Genomic DNA, 16,737 nt, shown 5'->3' with positions numbered 1-16,737 from the left:
ACTGTTTTAAGAAAGATACATGGTACACCAATGGCACGAGCCTCTAAGGAACTTAAGATATGTGTTTTGAAATTAAAAACGCGTAAAATAGATAATAGGAAGCGAAAACGTAAGTAGGGAAAGCGCAACAGCTACACAGAAGCTCTCAGGGGTAGAGGCATGTTTGTGACAGAATATAATTCACATTTTCGTTAAGCTAGACCCAAAGGAGGCTAGATAAGGCTATTTCTGACTAAATGCCTATTAGGGCGTAAAGCTAAAAGGGCTAAAAGACAATCATTGGCAAGGACCTTAGGAAAACAACGAGGAAAAGCGTGCTTGCCTCTGTGATCGTAACATAACGATAGGAGTTTAAAGGAACTCCTCTTTTCTCGTACAACATCGTACATAAAGCCAAAGTCATCTTCAGTGGCACACAGCGCCTAATAAAACGTTACATGAATGTTCAGAAGGGCAGAAATTATTACCCGTCTATAAATTCAACACATCGTGCAATAACGTACGATGTGTTGAATTTAAGGGTTGAATGAAAGGGAGAGAAGAGGTAAAAAAAGAGAACGATTAAGTTACAAGTTAGTACGCTAACGTTAAGTAAATATGGCATCAATCATAATAGAATATGAAGCTTCATAAGTAATATATGAACGACTTAACTGTGTGCGTTTAATATTTTACCACTAATTGGTCGCAAACAAGCGGCATAGTACCGTTTGGTGTACGACCATTTACGCAATGTGCAATAATATTGTATTTGTAGTTTCCAAGTGTATAGCAAATGGCGTGATAGAAATCGTGAACCACGTATCTCTTAATACCGTGTTGATTTGTTCCTCGGTTGTGTTCACAAGTCGTGCTCTTCATTGTTATCGTGCACTATAAGACTCAATAAAACTTAATCATTTCTTCCTTTGAACTAGTCTTTAAACCGGCGAAATTCTTGCTCTGCCAATGGACTGATTTGTTGTGTCAGTCACTTAGTAAACAGCGGCGTCCCATAGAGAAGGTAGACAAGTCCCGTCCTTAATCGATCGTTGATCCTTAAAAGGCAACTTTGTTACGCAGGAATCACGCGACAGAGATTACGAAGCTTAGTTCACCGACAACCGTATCCAAATTAAGATAACTCTACAAATGCTGTTGTTGAAAATGATTTAACTAACTCTTTCGTTCTGGTATCTTTTATAGCAAATTGCTTTAACTTTAAATACGTTTGAAGCTAGCATGCCGAAAGAGGTATCATAAAGTCCTGTCCTGACAAACGTCGTGTTTTTCAAAACACAGAAAATGTGCCCCCCTTTTTTTAAGCGTATGGTGCTTTCTATAAAAGGCCAAATTGGATCGACTACTACCTCTTCTGATCTAAGGTAGCAAAATGCCGCTGAGAATTGTTAGAGTAGATGAATGCAGTTTGTTACCTATAACAATACACAATGTGCTGAAACAGTTTAGTATAAGTCGCTTCACTATAAAACGCACGTCTTTGCCGTACAAGGGTACAAAGTTCGCCACGGAGTCCAGACTTTATCTCATGTTTATATGAAGAAATCGTGTGAAAGTTATTGAACAGAAACAAATCGGGAATATACATATATATATATATATATATATATATATATATATATATATGAGTATGCATTTTCAAATGGATGTAATTATTTATCATGCAGAGAACAGAAACTCAACGTATAGCAGCTCTAACGGTCCTCGTATTAGCGCAGCCGGAGTAACTAAATAGAAAGAAAGACAGCGGGAAAGCCATTTACGTTAACATAAATTTTAGTAAATATAAAGCCTTACTGTCCAGTGAATTGCAGATCTATACGATCATTTTCCAGTTGTTCTGAAAAACACGCTTAATTTACGTCTGGCTGTCTTGATGTACAAATATAAAAAGAGGAACCTTGCACACTATATGACACAAAAGCACGGGACACGTGCGAAATAAAAAAGAAGACGAAGTGAAGTTTGTTTGGATTACAAATGCCGTATGTAAGCAGGCCGTATGTTGACCTCTTCCCATGCAGGAGGAACATTTCCTCATATGCATTCATTGTTGCCGGTAAAGAAAAAAATTACTAAACGTCTAATGTCTACAAGGAAATACTACGAACTATTAACCACGTCATATTTGCGTCGCTCAGTTTTTAAGGCGTATTTGGCCGGTTTTCTTAATAGTCAGCTTTAACGAACAATTGTTATATGAAGGCCTGATCTGGCCAAACAAATGGTTTGATTGAAAACTAATCAGAGGTATTAGTTGTAAAATCTGGCTGCTGTAATGCGCTGCTTATTACGTATGAGCAGCCCCGATTATCCAGGAAACACCCCCTGGAACCCTGCTGGCCAATAAGAAATTTTGGGAACCCCGTTTCTTTTTCAATTTATACAATGGCTGTTTATCGGAAATATAGTCGCAGGGAACATCTACTCTTACTCGACATCACATCTCTATTCTGAAGACATCATGATGTACGCCTCGAGGCTTATCACTACCAGCAATACTCTACGATGCTTTCTTCAGTTTTTCTACAGACAGTTGCAATACATCAATAAATGACACATGGCCATTTTTATTGGCTTAAATCGACCATTGGCTATGATATAATTCCGTCCGGTTCTTAAAAAAAGAGTTACGATAACAATATTACAACATGAAAGCAAGTAGAACAGGCATTGTAACTGTGATGCTCTGCCGGATATACCATGCATGTACGTACAAACCTTTACCAATACTACATGCGTAAGTGAGCCGCCAAAACAGAAACACTTAAATTGTTATTATGATCATCATCATCATTATTAGTATATTAGCGAAGCTAGAAGATTCGTCTATACACCGATATATTATAAGCCGCTGTGTGCTGAATCAGCGAAGGTCCGCGTAAGGCACGTACAGCAAGTAAGTAATCGTAATATCATCCGCTCTCGTTAAGACTACTTACGAGGACGATGGCAGTTCACTAGGCCGAGTGTCGTCAGCCACCACTGTACCGTATCATTCTGTGCGTAGTTTACCTGCGACTTTTTATACTAGGATCTCAGCTAGTTAGATCTGTTTGACATTTCGATGTCCGCCAGGAAAGAAGACCAGACGTCCTTGATCCTGGACATAGAAGCGGTACGTTCTTCTATAGCATATGGTAAGGTTGTAATCGAGTTACGAAGCTACTTTTTACGAACACGGTTAATGGCCTCCTAGTGAAATTGACAGCAAATACTTTAGCTTTTTGAATACAATCGTATGTCCACATAGATTCGTAAAGGCGTAAGTATTATAGGTCGTACCCCTCTTTTCGCTCAAGGGAATGTGACATACCCATCTAAAAGGGATTACAGGAGCGGTGTATTATGAAAGCTCAACAGATCCAGGGCCTTGGCCTGCGAATGACTCTGCAAACGGTTGAGTTGGTTTCTATTAAAGGAATGTGTGTAGTCTAGTATATCGGGCATCTGGTATTGATGGGGACCCCTGTCGTCGAAATCAGACACACTATATAAAAGAGTAAGGGAAAGAGTTTATTGTACGCTTACGAATGAATTGGAAATTAGGCAACGCAAAGTTTCTCTGACTTACTGATGTTTTTTTCTGACAGCTCGTGAAGATTTTTCCTAATTTGAACACATTATCCTATGCAGCTCATGTACACTTAATAAGCAGGAGAGGCGCTTCCGATAGATATGAAGCGGCTACGGCTTCGGATCAGGGAGGTTTCGCAAATGCAAGATTTAAGTTCGAGCTCGATACGATTCAAGGGATCAGTGGCGACTATTGAAACGGTGGTTTGTAGCATCAAACAAACGAACGGTATGCCACGAGATTGGCTTGGATCATGTGAGCCGGGAGGTTTACCGTTTGAAGGGAGTGGCCATAGAAATTCAGTTGCGCTAAAAGAAGTTACACAGATCATTAAAATAGTGTTTTTAAACAAATCGATCGGTTCTATATGCATTTTTGATATTTAGATGTTTATCTAATATTTAAAATATACAAACACTAGTATTATAGTTCATATACGCCTTTAATTACGTTGAGAAGAACACATATGGAAATCGCCTTTGACACGTAAAGCTGCACGGTTCAATAACAATCATCAGCAGCTGAAAAGGCAATAATAGACAACGATAGGTTTTCATGTATTGAAAAAACATGAAACAAATGACACAACAGCAGATCTAGTAGTCGGTATAGCAAAGCAAAAACACAACAACCAAATGTCGACAATCGAAATATTGCCCATTATTGAGAAACCGTAACGATGAAGGTATCTTTTAAAAATCTTTTTCAAGTATACAGTTTATTAATGTATGCGCTACCATATTGCCACATGCCTGTACATACTGAAGATAACTAGAGTTCCCTCAAACAGATGCTGTGACTTCGCCCGACTATATGCTCGCACCTCCTGCCCATTTACGACTTCTAACAAGGTAAGATTTTGAGTGTATCTCAAACATTTTTTTACAATACGGAATGAGAGCTTTGATAATCATGCACGTACTGCACGCTTGTACAGAACTAATTAATGCTTGGATGGATTTGCATAAGCAACTGGTTGCAAGTATTCATCATGAAGACAAAAGAAATCTACGGAATCGGTCGCCCAGTTAATTCCGTCTATATGTAGGCAGGAGTTCCATGACGTTTGCAGGCAGGCCTTCATTCTGTTCGATTGTTTCGAATAGCGACCCGAAAGGCTGGAAAGGGATACTCATGTTGTAAGTGGTAATTCAGTGTTTACTGATTAGGTCTTAGGTTGGACATGGAAAGGTTTTTTCGTTTTTCAATCGAAATTCGAGCGCGCCTTTGAATAAACGATTTTCCTAAAAGCATAAAATCATTCTAGAGAGTCTCCGCGCTTTTCACTGAAAAACGGCACATTTTTCTTCTTCTGTTATTTATTGCTTGTCGTTAGTTACGACTTTTTTTCCACTTTTCTATTAAATGATGAATGTTGTCTTGCTTATGTCTCGAGTTTTAGGTTCGGTGTCGCTGTTAGGCACTCCGTTAAATGGCTGGCTTCCAACACGGAGCGTATTGTGTGTTTGTGCCGGGGTTCGAACCCAGACCGCTACATGTCTCTAAGATTAGCAAACGGAGACAAAGGTAGCGAATTTTATCTCGAAATGTTTTAATTACGCTCTGGGTCGATTATCTACGTCACACTGCGTGAAAGAGATTGCCCAGTGAAGTCCGTGGACGCAAGATCTAGTAAATATAGGCAGTGCAACAACGATCGTGACAGCAGCTTTGGCAATGACTGCCGTGTGTAACATGAAGTAAGATAACCTGACTTCGTTTGTCGGATCCTTTCCCTTGAAGAATCTGGTTGATCCGATGTACTAGGCCACATAAACGTAACGATTAAATGTTTGATTCGTCGAAAACAATACCCCGTGAGCCTAGCCCCCCAGTCTTACCAAATGTAAACCATAACCTTGTTTAGGTAAAGATCTGGTTGGACCTTTGGCTTTGATTTCTCTCCCAGGATAATCCATTTCCATTTCAGATTTATGTTGCCATATAAACCCTATTTCTCATCTTCGGTGAGAATTCCTTGCAAAAGTTTATTATTATCGGGATTGGATGAGATACTAAGATGCAGTGTAAATATTTTACTCCTGGTTGGATTCGCCGAGACAACTGGCAGGAAGCGTGGATTTGAAGATCACGGTTGGCAGTCATTAGCGCATCAAAGTGGTGCATCCCGCATCTTTAGTGTGAAACGTCGCGGCTGGCGGCGAGAAAGCGGTAAAGGCAAAAAACGGGCACAAGATGCAGCAATAGGTAATGAAAGGACTATAGGCCTTTCTTCAGTTTAACATGTGTTCAGCTGTTATTTTTTGATATGCATTTCTTTCTGTGTATACAGCCTTTTTGTTCATGGGCACGGTTTAACATTGCTTTTCTATTACCTATTACTGCGTATGTTTTGATGAACTTTCCGAAGCTTTTTTTGTTGGTCTTTGCGCTTTCTCTCATTGAATGGCTTTTTCGTTTTCAGGTCGAAGGACGACGCCATACGCGGATTCTATAGGAACAACAGTTCTAGTAGCATTTGCAGATGAACTTGCATTAGACGCGTCTGAATAGGGAGTATTGAAACTATTCGAAAGAGCGCAGCCTCAGGCAACGGAGAAGGGGCAATTATAAGAACTACTATAACATAAAGGTAATTTGAACATAATTTGTGATGATCTGGTAACTAATTGTGCTGATAGGGCCCTCACAGGTAGGCGCTAGATGGTGGGTCAAATGATGAACAGGGCCAAGGGAGTGCACTTCTAATATCCAGGTAAAAAAGAAATTATCTATTTGGTATCTCTGGCCATGTGAGGATATACCATTACATACGAAAATCCGTAGAGTAAGGACATGTCATGGTTAGCGAGTGATGCACCGGACAAACTTGGTTCGGGGAAACTGGAGAGTTTGAAGGCAGGCCCAGTAGAAAGCAAGTCATTTGATTAAACGAATGCCACTGAATGGTTGCGGTACAACCCCAATCGGATAGGTACCTGGAGGGCGTAACAGCAACAGCGTGGTAACCACCAGGCTGATTGGAAATGGACAGCTGCGTAGGATGGAGCTATGTCAAGGTTGGGAGCAGTCTGCAGACGGGAAATAAGTAGCGAGAAAGAATCCATAAAGGAGTCTATTTTGCTTCATAGAGATGCTTGATTATATGCGTTATTATTCTCGTTGTTTCCCAAAGGTGCATCTGGAACAGCAATGATCGCAACCAGAGGTGGGCTATTCCTCATTGCTTTTACTTCCATTGTAGTTAGAAAAAAAAAAAAAAAGAAGCGACATCATTGTCACGTCCGCTATTTCTACAAAGCAGAGGAAAGTACCTCTTACATGGAAAAAAATCTGTATATAGTATTGTCGCGACACTTAGCGTTCCGCATCCGTTCAATGTCCACGTGCGAAAATAGGCACGCACTGCTATATTTTTTATTTTTTTTTTTACGACAACACATCGACGCGCGCTCTCGCATGTGCTTAACGTGTAACCCGATTTCGGTGTTGTCCATGCCGCTGTCTCTTTCATGAGTCTCAATACGCACTAACTGCGTCGTCGTCGCACTGTTTAACGTGCCGTTACACACGGCGAAAAGATAAAACTCGCCCTGTTTATATAACTGTTGCTTTTTTTTTTTTTTTTTTTACTGTTAGCCTTGCCACTGCCGTTGCTGTGGTAAAACAAAAAATACGACAGTTAGTTACGACGTAAACGAAACGCATTTCAAGACCCAGGAAAATGATTTACATTCACAAAAGAAGAATGCTCTATGGGCATTTCTGGTTCGGTTATCCGCATGTGTGTCATGGCGTGTACGCACGCTAACACACATACATGTTTAACATACATAAGCTAATGCCTAGCTTAGACGCGACCCAGTTGGATCGTGCAGGTTTATAAATAAACATGCTTACGACAGCAAAATGGCAACGCGACAGCCAGCCAGCCAGCCAGGAAGGGCCAATTAGTGATCAAAGCAAGAGACCTCGAGGTTTATTAAGCGCTCCTCGAAAGGGACAAAAAACCCTCACTGCTGAATATGTAACTGACTCAAACCTAGTTCTCTTGAAGCATGCCAATAAAGTAAAATAAAAGCCTATACAGGTATGACAATGTATTGGAAGCATCAGTAATCGCTGGCTGATCTAGCAATCCGGTCGACGGGGCGTATTGGTATGGATACGTGAGCACGTACTCAGAAAAAAACGGGCCTCTGTACCTTATGCGCTATATACTGAATAGGTTCAAGGAACAGCCATGATTTTGCGTACCTTGGGGCAGGTCTAACAACTAGCTCTAGAATGAGCTGTTACTATCTAATTCACTCATTGGAACGCTTTAATTGATGCAAATGAATACAGATAAAATTTACCGATTAGAAAGTTCAACAGGAAAAAATATTGGTCTTGCTTAAGTTACTTTTGTCTGTGTGCTGTGTTTACTATACAGTTGATGACAGAATGCATTGATTGAGTCAGTTGGATGTATATAGGAACATAGGAGTATAATAAGAGCCTGCGTCCTATTTGGTACCAGGTTTGTCTGGTTAATTGGATGTGCATCTGTGACTGTCGTACAATTAGAGTGCTTCTTCAGGACTTGACAAGGCTCATTGTTTAATGGTAGGGCATCGGTGCACGGGTTAATGTACTGTGATATATACCATACCCACTCGACGAAGGCGACTACTGCCACGCTCTCTAATCTGACGGCTAGCAAAGTAATGAGTATAGGAGACTTCGCATCGAACTTCAGAAATATATGGATAAATATCCAATATAAACTAAAAACAATGCAGCTGATTTGACTTTTTCAGGTTTTCACCACCGCAATGCACTCCCTCACTATTGGTACACTCAACATTATCCTCCATTTTTTCTCTATCTATAAAATATCAAAAAAAAAAAATTCTATTCTCGGTTTTTTTAACCGACATTTGAAATCAATCGAAAATTTAGCACATTCGATGATTTCGCATGTCATATTAAAATGAATTAATAATATAAAATAAATTTCAAGTTTTTTTTTTTCATACTTTATATGGGTAGCAAAAACAGTCGGTAATACTTTCTCCAAATTGCAATGGCCAGTCCTAACTAACCGTTAATCAATTTCGTGTTTCGAAAATGATGTTTCGACCCAAATAGTAATATGTCAGCCAACCAAAACCCACCATTCGTCAGTTGCCAAGCGTCCGAAAGAGCGTAAACCAAAATGATCTGTCCTGAAATACCTTCGGAGCAGAACACAGAACAGCTAATGACGAAGGGCTTCGTCACGTGCAACGCGCACGAAAGGCTTCTGCTTGGCTATCGATACTAGATTACCTGAAAGTGGCATTAAATGGTTAACATTTAAGGCTAGACAGTCATTCTCTATGAAACATTCTTCTAGGCAGTTCAGATTCGAATAAAGTTAACTTAGAGCCAAAACAAGGTTAACTTACTTTGTAGAATTGGGTGTGGACAAACATTCGTCGTTTGCTTGTTTTGTATAATCAGCATATACGGCAACAGGTACAGAGCAATTGGCTTTTCCCTCAACTTCTATCTCACTCTACCACCCCCTCCCAAACGGCTCCATATCGATGATCACCGGTGCCGACTGTTGAATAGAATTAACTTAGACATAACGCTTTCACCCACGATGGGTGTCACGGACGAGCTCTGGGCCTTGTGCCCGTTTCTCGGTTGTACCTAGCCGCCGAGAACAAGCTCTAGTTTGGTCCAAAAGCAGAAATACTGACCTGATCGGGGTAATCCACTGTGACGTCATACATTTGTGGGGCACAGGTTTTGTGCGCAGACACAGTGTTGGCTGATATATATGTGAAGTCTGCATAAAGCAAGGTGAAGACGAATCCAGCAGGCCCATTTGTTGTCGGCTATGTTGCGATAAATATCCTGCTAGACGCAGTCTTTGCTCATTTAGAGAAGCTACGAAGTACAGCATACGCTCTAGGGGCACCAAGTACAATAAGCAAACGACGAAATGTCAGAGGTCAGCAGAGAATAGGCAGCCTCTACGTCATCGTTTTGCGCCCCTGAGTATTTTCCATGTCACAATGCTTCGTGGTTCGCTGCCTATGGCACTAGTTGCGCCTTTACGAAAGGCCAAACGTTACCGAGGTAGGAGTCATTGTCGAAAACGGTAACCGGAATGACTTGGACGACAATGTAGTCTAGCGTTTGCTAACGAGCGAGAACCCAAATGAACTCAGCTGTTGGGTTGTTGCAGCAGCCATCATGACCGCCAAAGCACATCGCAAAGTACGCTTGAGGTCGCGCAGCCGGAGCGATCGTGAATGTGTAGTCGATGATCGTGTATCTTCCAACTTCCAATGCCACAAAAGGACAGATGAAGCGTACGCGCTCTAATTGTATTCTTCAACGTAACTCACATAGGTAGCTGTATGCAGTATTACTGCTATGTAAGACACCGACCTTTACTTTTACAATAGTTTCAGTCCGATTGCACACATAATTATATATAATTAGGAACCGTACTCAATGTTGATAAGAATTCCGCAGGCATATTCTTTGTTTTTTCCCGAGCTATATGTTAGCAATTTAAAACAAATTCAGCTATATCGGTAGGTCGGCAAAAACAGGCACAGGCAGCAGTATAACTAAACCCTTTATGAAATAGTACCTTTTTTCGTGCCTTTAGTAAGCATATCGTATACTGAGAATTGTTAAAAATGTATTTAAAACGGGATACGACTAGTGTTCGATACTTTGTTGTGTATATGTGGACATGTTGAAGATTACATTGGTACATTACTAAGCAGACCATTAATCCACAGCTAATATGCCTAAATAATTTTCGCCACAGAATATTATAAGGCTAAATAAAAGAAAATAATCTTCGCAAAAATGCCAGGATGCAAAAAGTCTCTAGTCGTAAGATGCTGTTTCACCGTGCAAAGCCGTTCGTCCATTTCACACGGCGGTACACCTGCAGTTAAGGCAGCATTTGCCTAGTTACGAATAAGCTGTGAATAGCAAAGTCGTATGGTTGATGCCTTTTGTAGAGTAGAATGAGGTAGACCTGGAAACATGGCGTATTAACAGAGAATCAGAAAAAGCAGTGGCTTGTAGTAACGGGGCCTTCTTGGTTGCTAAGCCAATATCACCAGGTTGCGAAACGGACGACCCTCAGATGAAGCTTATTCTGCCATTTCATTGTGATGTCAGGGTAAATAAGGCACATGCGGAGAGGATCAACAATGTGCTGTAGGCGCCCATGGCCTAGAGGCAGCTAGAGGTAGATGTATGCACTTTTCTTAGTGCGGATCTTTGCTGGGTGGTGAGGCTTTGGCCCAGGGCAAAGGGCAGAGTCTGAGTAGAGATTTAGGATCGTAACACGAAATAATGAAATGAGGATTAGATCAAATAAAATATAGTTAGAGGTGAGCTTGTTACTTTACGGAAGAAAAAGATGGATAACAAAGCTAGCGTTAATGGGATAAATATAAAGGAGAATAGGTATCCCTTGTGTTGATAAAAGACTTCTACTGATGTCTATAGTTAAGAAATTTTGGCCGTGCGACAAACACTATAAGTGAAATGTTTATTTGTGAAAAGCCCACGTCAAGTAAAGGATTATCACAAATCGTACATCCCTGTACAAAGGCGTGCAACGTATACATTTCAAACAACTGTTATCTGACACTCTAAATGTACGTACATGCACTTGCCGTATGTTAACTTTCAGCTGCTCAACCTAATCCGTAGGCAATCGACCACTGTTAATAACTTAATTGAAAAAAAATAGAAATGCTTAGAAATGTATAATTCAATTAAGCAGATAAAATTACCCTGACTATATAATTTTCGGAGCTTTCTTATGGCTCGGCAAATTACATCGTTGAAAGGATTATTTTTCTAAGTTTGACGTTAGGTTCAGGAGACTTTTCCACTATAAACTGCTCATACAAACAGTACTAAAGTAGTAGCTCTCCGTGCTTTCTTTCGCAACAGCAAATCTATAATAAACAATGTGACTGTTGTGCGAATTGATGATAAGACGAACGTAGGGCACGTCTGCCAGGGAACAAACCGGCGTCGTTCGTCGTAGAGGTTTTCGACCTAAAAATCTGATTTCAAAAGCCTCTTTAAATACATTGAGGCTGCATAAAGGGTGCTCGCTGAAACTCAACCATTGACTATCCTTTTCGTCCTTAATAGGTCGTTCATTTTCATATCTAAATCATTCACAAATTGCACAATTTTTTTTGGTCTTGAAGAGCTAACTGATTACTTTTGGCTCGGCTATTGAAGCAGGAATACCCCACATCTATCTAAGGCATACATACATTCTTTCCAACAATGGAAGATATGAGAAATCCAGCGTTTCAATAAATCCTATCTATAATATAATGTAAGAGCTGACATTCGTTCATTAAAATCTCTGTATATATTTTAGACTTCAATCGGAGAAGTTTTGATTTACTACTAAATTTTCGTAAAGTAACTTATGAATAACAACGTAGAAAATTTAGGTAACTTTTTTTTTGGGGGGCAATGGCCCTACTTTGTACCGGGCGCCAATACGGCCTTGATCGGTGCCTAATCTTGAATTCAACCAAAGGTGCACATAGCTATGTCCAATTTGTACCATGCGGCGTTTCCCTCCGATAGTTAAGCTGGCACATGGTTTTCTTCAACTGCAAACCACGCATTGTCCACACTGCTTAGTTCGTTATTACTTAAAATCGTTTTGAGAGTTCCCGTTAAGTCTGCCATCAGGACCGAGTCGTTCAACCCTTTCGGGGTCGAATTGAAGCTTGATATAGCCGAAACTGGCGCCTGTGTCTGCCTGTCATCTTCACTTGTTGTCTAAGGCGCGTTTCACTGCAAGAGACCTTAGCGAAGAATTGCTTTAATACTGTGGGTAACCATTATAGAGAGACTGAGCAGAAAAGAAGAGAGAACTATTGGGCTTTGGAACGACGCTTAACCTGGCTGAACAACAGCAACGTTGCTGTTAGCGCTTGAAGTCATATTGAAACTTGCATCAGAGATAATTAAATTGCGGCTTCCCCGATGAAATACCCACAGACAGATGCTGGGTTATTCAGTTATTTCCACCAGACGCAACTTATATACAGTAACCAGAACACTCAAAGAAAGCGTTAGAAACAATTGTATCTCCTCAATGCGATACGGACGTATACAAATTTAGTTTACCCCTGCTCTATCGTCTACTTTTATTATAAATAATTGGTCTGAAAAAACTTTGTCGTTGGCTCGAAACTTTTGCTGCTCTAATTATGGAATGATCGCTCTTTTCAAGAAGCTATAATTCACCCGAGAAAAAAGCTGCATCTCTATTTACTCGTAACTATTCAAGTAAGGAACAAATGTTTATAAGTTAATATGCTGGGTTATGTATATGGGTTAATATGTTCTTTCTAATTAATTGATCAACTATCACACATGCAACTGTCGGATTAAGGGCACTTCACAAGGACTGAATTTATTCCCTCATTTCTATATCGGCTCTCATGTATCAAATTAAAGTAAATTATTGTCCTTCTCTATTCACAAAAGCCTTGTTCAACAGTCACAGGCAGCACAGAATATAGCCGTCCCTCCATGACCGACTTCTGACTAGCGTTAAATGCTTTAGGATTTATCGAGGCAACTTCTTCTCTTCGGAGTGTGCAACAGAATATGACGGAAACACAGAAGCTGCCTAAGTTAACGTAAAAAAGTTGTCTATCGCGAGAAGCTCAAAGATCAGTGTTTCTATTTATGGCACTTGCTGATCCAGTCCTACTTAGGTAAAATGTTAAGCTATTTTTTTTTACCTAAAAATTTATTTCAGTAATTAGACGACTGTAATAAATGTTTACATTTACATACATGCCAATGCAAAAAGTTCACCACGAATGTTCGAGTTGAAGCATTTGAGTGTGGATGTCAAATAGCACATTTTGTCCTATATAAGATCTTATATATGGCAAGTTGTGAAAGTCAGATCACATTCCAAATGATTACTACGAAGTTAATATAATGACGCTAAGTTTGAGATAATTGATATCAAGGATTGTAGCATACATCTTCCTAGATAATCAATGTTTTTTGTAGTTCACTCAAGGCAGACTTGAGGTCGCCTTTCGACATATCGCTTAACGATCGAGGTTTGACGACGACAGAAAAACTAATCTTTCAGGAACCCAGCGACACTTCAACTCACAGCGCTCTCGCATGGATATCTCGTATGGCCTTTCGCAAGGCCTCGTAGAAGCGCTCGCCTGTCATGTTGAGAATGATCCTCACGGCCAAGTAACGTTTAAAGTGTGGTCTGCGAAACGCAAAGCTTGCAAAAATGTAGCCTGAAAGCAAACTTAAACAAGCTGCTCTCCCATAACGGACCATTTATGTTACCCAATCTATGCCGTCGAGTACTCGATAGGTGGTAGAGCGCATGGAGACGAATATTCATTGACAGATCTGCGGTCGATTTTTGCAGAATAGATTAGAGTAGAAACCTATAACCATAACGATAGTTCACAAACGAGATAATCATTTTTCGTAGGACACTCAGGCGCTAAGGCCAGCTATAAGTAGCAAAAGTTTGTAGGCGGTATTACGTGGAAACAGATTTTAGGTACTCGATTTAAGGGCAGAAGTACTTACGCTTGCCAAAATGGCTTGCTTTCATAGAAATCAAAAGTGTAAAAACTAGATCTCGTACAGGCTTTTTTCCTCAGGAGTGGCATCGTTAACTATTAGCGATTATTTAGCTAAATCTCAGGCATGTAGAGTCGAATTATTAATACATACCGAGTTTTTGTAAAGTAACAACCAAAGGAAGTTAGACTGAGCTTTGAAATTCCCTGGTGAAGACAAACCATTATCTTATCTTCAGCTCTTATATCTGATCCATTCTACAAACAATGGCTTCAGAGTTGTTAAAAAGCCAATCGATTCGGCGATGTCTGGTACGATTTTCATTGCTTATATCGAGTTAGGCCGTACAAGTGAATGATTTAAGGGCACGTGGCGTAGACACGATTTCGTGGTGGGAGAGTTTTTAAAGTCAGTATAGTAGAACTAAGTGACTTATACCATAAGACAGATGTCTTTTCAATGATACCTTTGTTGGTCTCGCACCGACTTAATTTATTGCCAACAAACTTAAGGACGACAACGCTTTTAATCACTGCTCAACATAAAGTGGTATCGATCTAAAGAAGTAAACAGATAAAGCTCGTAATTGTTTACACTGGCTATAAGAACAGAGATCTTGCTAGAACTGTGAGTTCTTTTTACTGCAATGTTTATCCTCCAATTTGTAATGAAGGCAGTTAATTATTAATTCCTATTCCCTAAGAAAGTTGGGCTTTTACAAATTCGTCTGACTGCCTCAGGCATACTGTTTTTAGCTCCCTTCCCTCGGAGTTAGAAATTAACAGAGTACTAGCTTTGTCCATTATTTCCTCGTAATTAGAAAGCAATTCTTTTGAAAAAACCCGCGTTAGTACACACTTAAAGACGTCTAGGGACTTCATCGATCGTTTTCACATAAAGTATTTTTTAGTTGGTAAAGTTAGTCTACTATTCATTGCATTGTGACAGGCGGCTTAGCCAAAAAGAGGATGTTTCATTTCTATTGGGGGCCTTCGTTTTCTTTTGTGAATTACTATTTCTTTTGTTAGATAATTTCCAGGCCCCGTGTAACACGACGAAGATCATCTGTGACGGTTGTCGAACAAAAAAAACATGGAGACGGCCATGGCTAAGATGACCAGGTATGAAGTTCAGACAGAAGGAGGAGAGCGGATCGAAACTATGCTTGTGAATTAAATTCAAAATTTTAGGTACAAGCGAATCAAAGCAAAGGTCTTTCGAGTGGATGATCCCACGGATGCCTAAGCAATGGGAGGTGGTTAGGAGGATATACATTGCGTTACCGCCCCATGTCTTGGGACGACATAGTTTAAAACAGTATAGCTGAGGTTTATTTTTTGCCAGTATTATTTTTGATATAAGCCAATTTATTGAACACAAAGTATGGTAAGACCGTCGTAGAGAAAGAATGCAACAAGGGAATAATGCTAGATGTTGATGATGAAAAATTGTATACCAGATAATTATGTTTTCATATTATGTGACGATATGACACAAAATGTAAGACAAACAGAAATATAGAATAATGATAATAGGACTATGTATATAAACCCGTAGATTAAATAGGGCTAAAAAGAGCCAGTTCTGGCCTGATTAGTTAACAAGAAGCATTCCAGGCTTACATACGTTTTGGGCATGTCCAAATTTAAACAACTATTTCGAGACGCATCTGAAACAAAGCACCCGTTCATCTTATATGTCATCTTAAACTATTTCAACTAAGATGTCTGTAGATAATTGCAAAGGATATCGTAGAGCCATAACTTGTACATAATGGCTATAATTGCGTAGAAAATAAGCAAAAAGTCTTGCAAAAATCTAAATCCTTATATCGATTTTCTACGGCGCTCAAATGGGTACTGCAGTATATGTTCTTTTGAGCTTGAATGTTTATCATGCTAAAAGCCCAGTTTCGGAATCGGATGAAATGATGCCTTAGCGATAGTTAGAGCGGTCTGCGCGGCGACGCATCCACCCGCTGTTTGTTTTTTTTAAAAAATACCGCCAATTAATCGTACAGCTGCTAAAGACCATTTGTTGTCCGTAACGAACACTCGGCACGGGATGTCAGGGTGCTCATGCATGCCTTCATTTTATTTGTTTTGACTTTATCGAGGTCATGCGTGGTGAAAATCTTCAAAAATTTTTAGCTGCCAGCATAATGGCAGTATATATTCTCACGGTTGCATGTCAAACTTTGTTTCGTACTGCTGACTGTTACCTCAAAATATACGTAACGAAGGTAGCTAGCTGGCATGAAAATGAAAATCTTTACTTGTAACTTTGTTGTCATCTTCTGATGGTGTTTGTCCTATGGGCGATCATTATAAATAAAGAACAGCTTACCTATACATATGAAGAATTACTTAAAATGCATAAAAATGCCATTGAAGAATATAGCTTGTATTTTATTAGTGTTTAAGTCTAATAGTAACACAGTGTACATTGCTCTGGCTATGAAAGTGCCTTCCGGTCTGTTGACAGACGCACTATTTTCGAGAAGCATACACATCGCTTGCCGGCCACAGAAAGTCGAAAAGGCCTTCAGGCTATTCATATCATACCTGCCTATA

The 16,737-nt window shown here is 39.9% G+C and overlaps 1 long non-coding RNA gene across 1 annotated transcript; it reads left to right on the top strand.

Annotated features, from left to right (window-relative positions):
- The first annotated feature begins 4,411 nt into the window (after nt 1–4,411).
- On the top strand, nt 4,412–15,708 carry LOC111273040 (uncharacterized). The gene is made up of 4 exons (XR_015315928.1): nt 4,412–4,716; nt 4,980–5,749; nt 6,003–6,170; nt 15,193–15,708. It is a non-coding gene; the product is annotated as an uncharacterized LOC111273040 (long non-coding RNA).
- Nucleotides 15,709–16,737: the final 1,029 nt, after the last annotated feature.

This window comes from Varroa jacobsoni, unplaced genomic scaffold, assembly GCF_002532875.2.
Source record: "Varroa jacobsoni isolate VJ856 unplaced genomic scaffold, vjacob_1.0 contig04398, whole genome shotgun sequence".
Lineage (NCBI taxonomy): Eukaryota > Metazoa > Arthropoda > Arachnida > Mesostigmata > Varroidae > Varroa > Varroa jacobsoni.
This window is presented reverse-complemented; position numbering and strand designations above follow the sequence as displayed.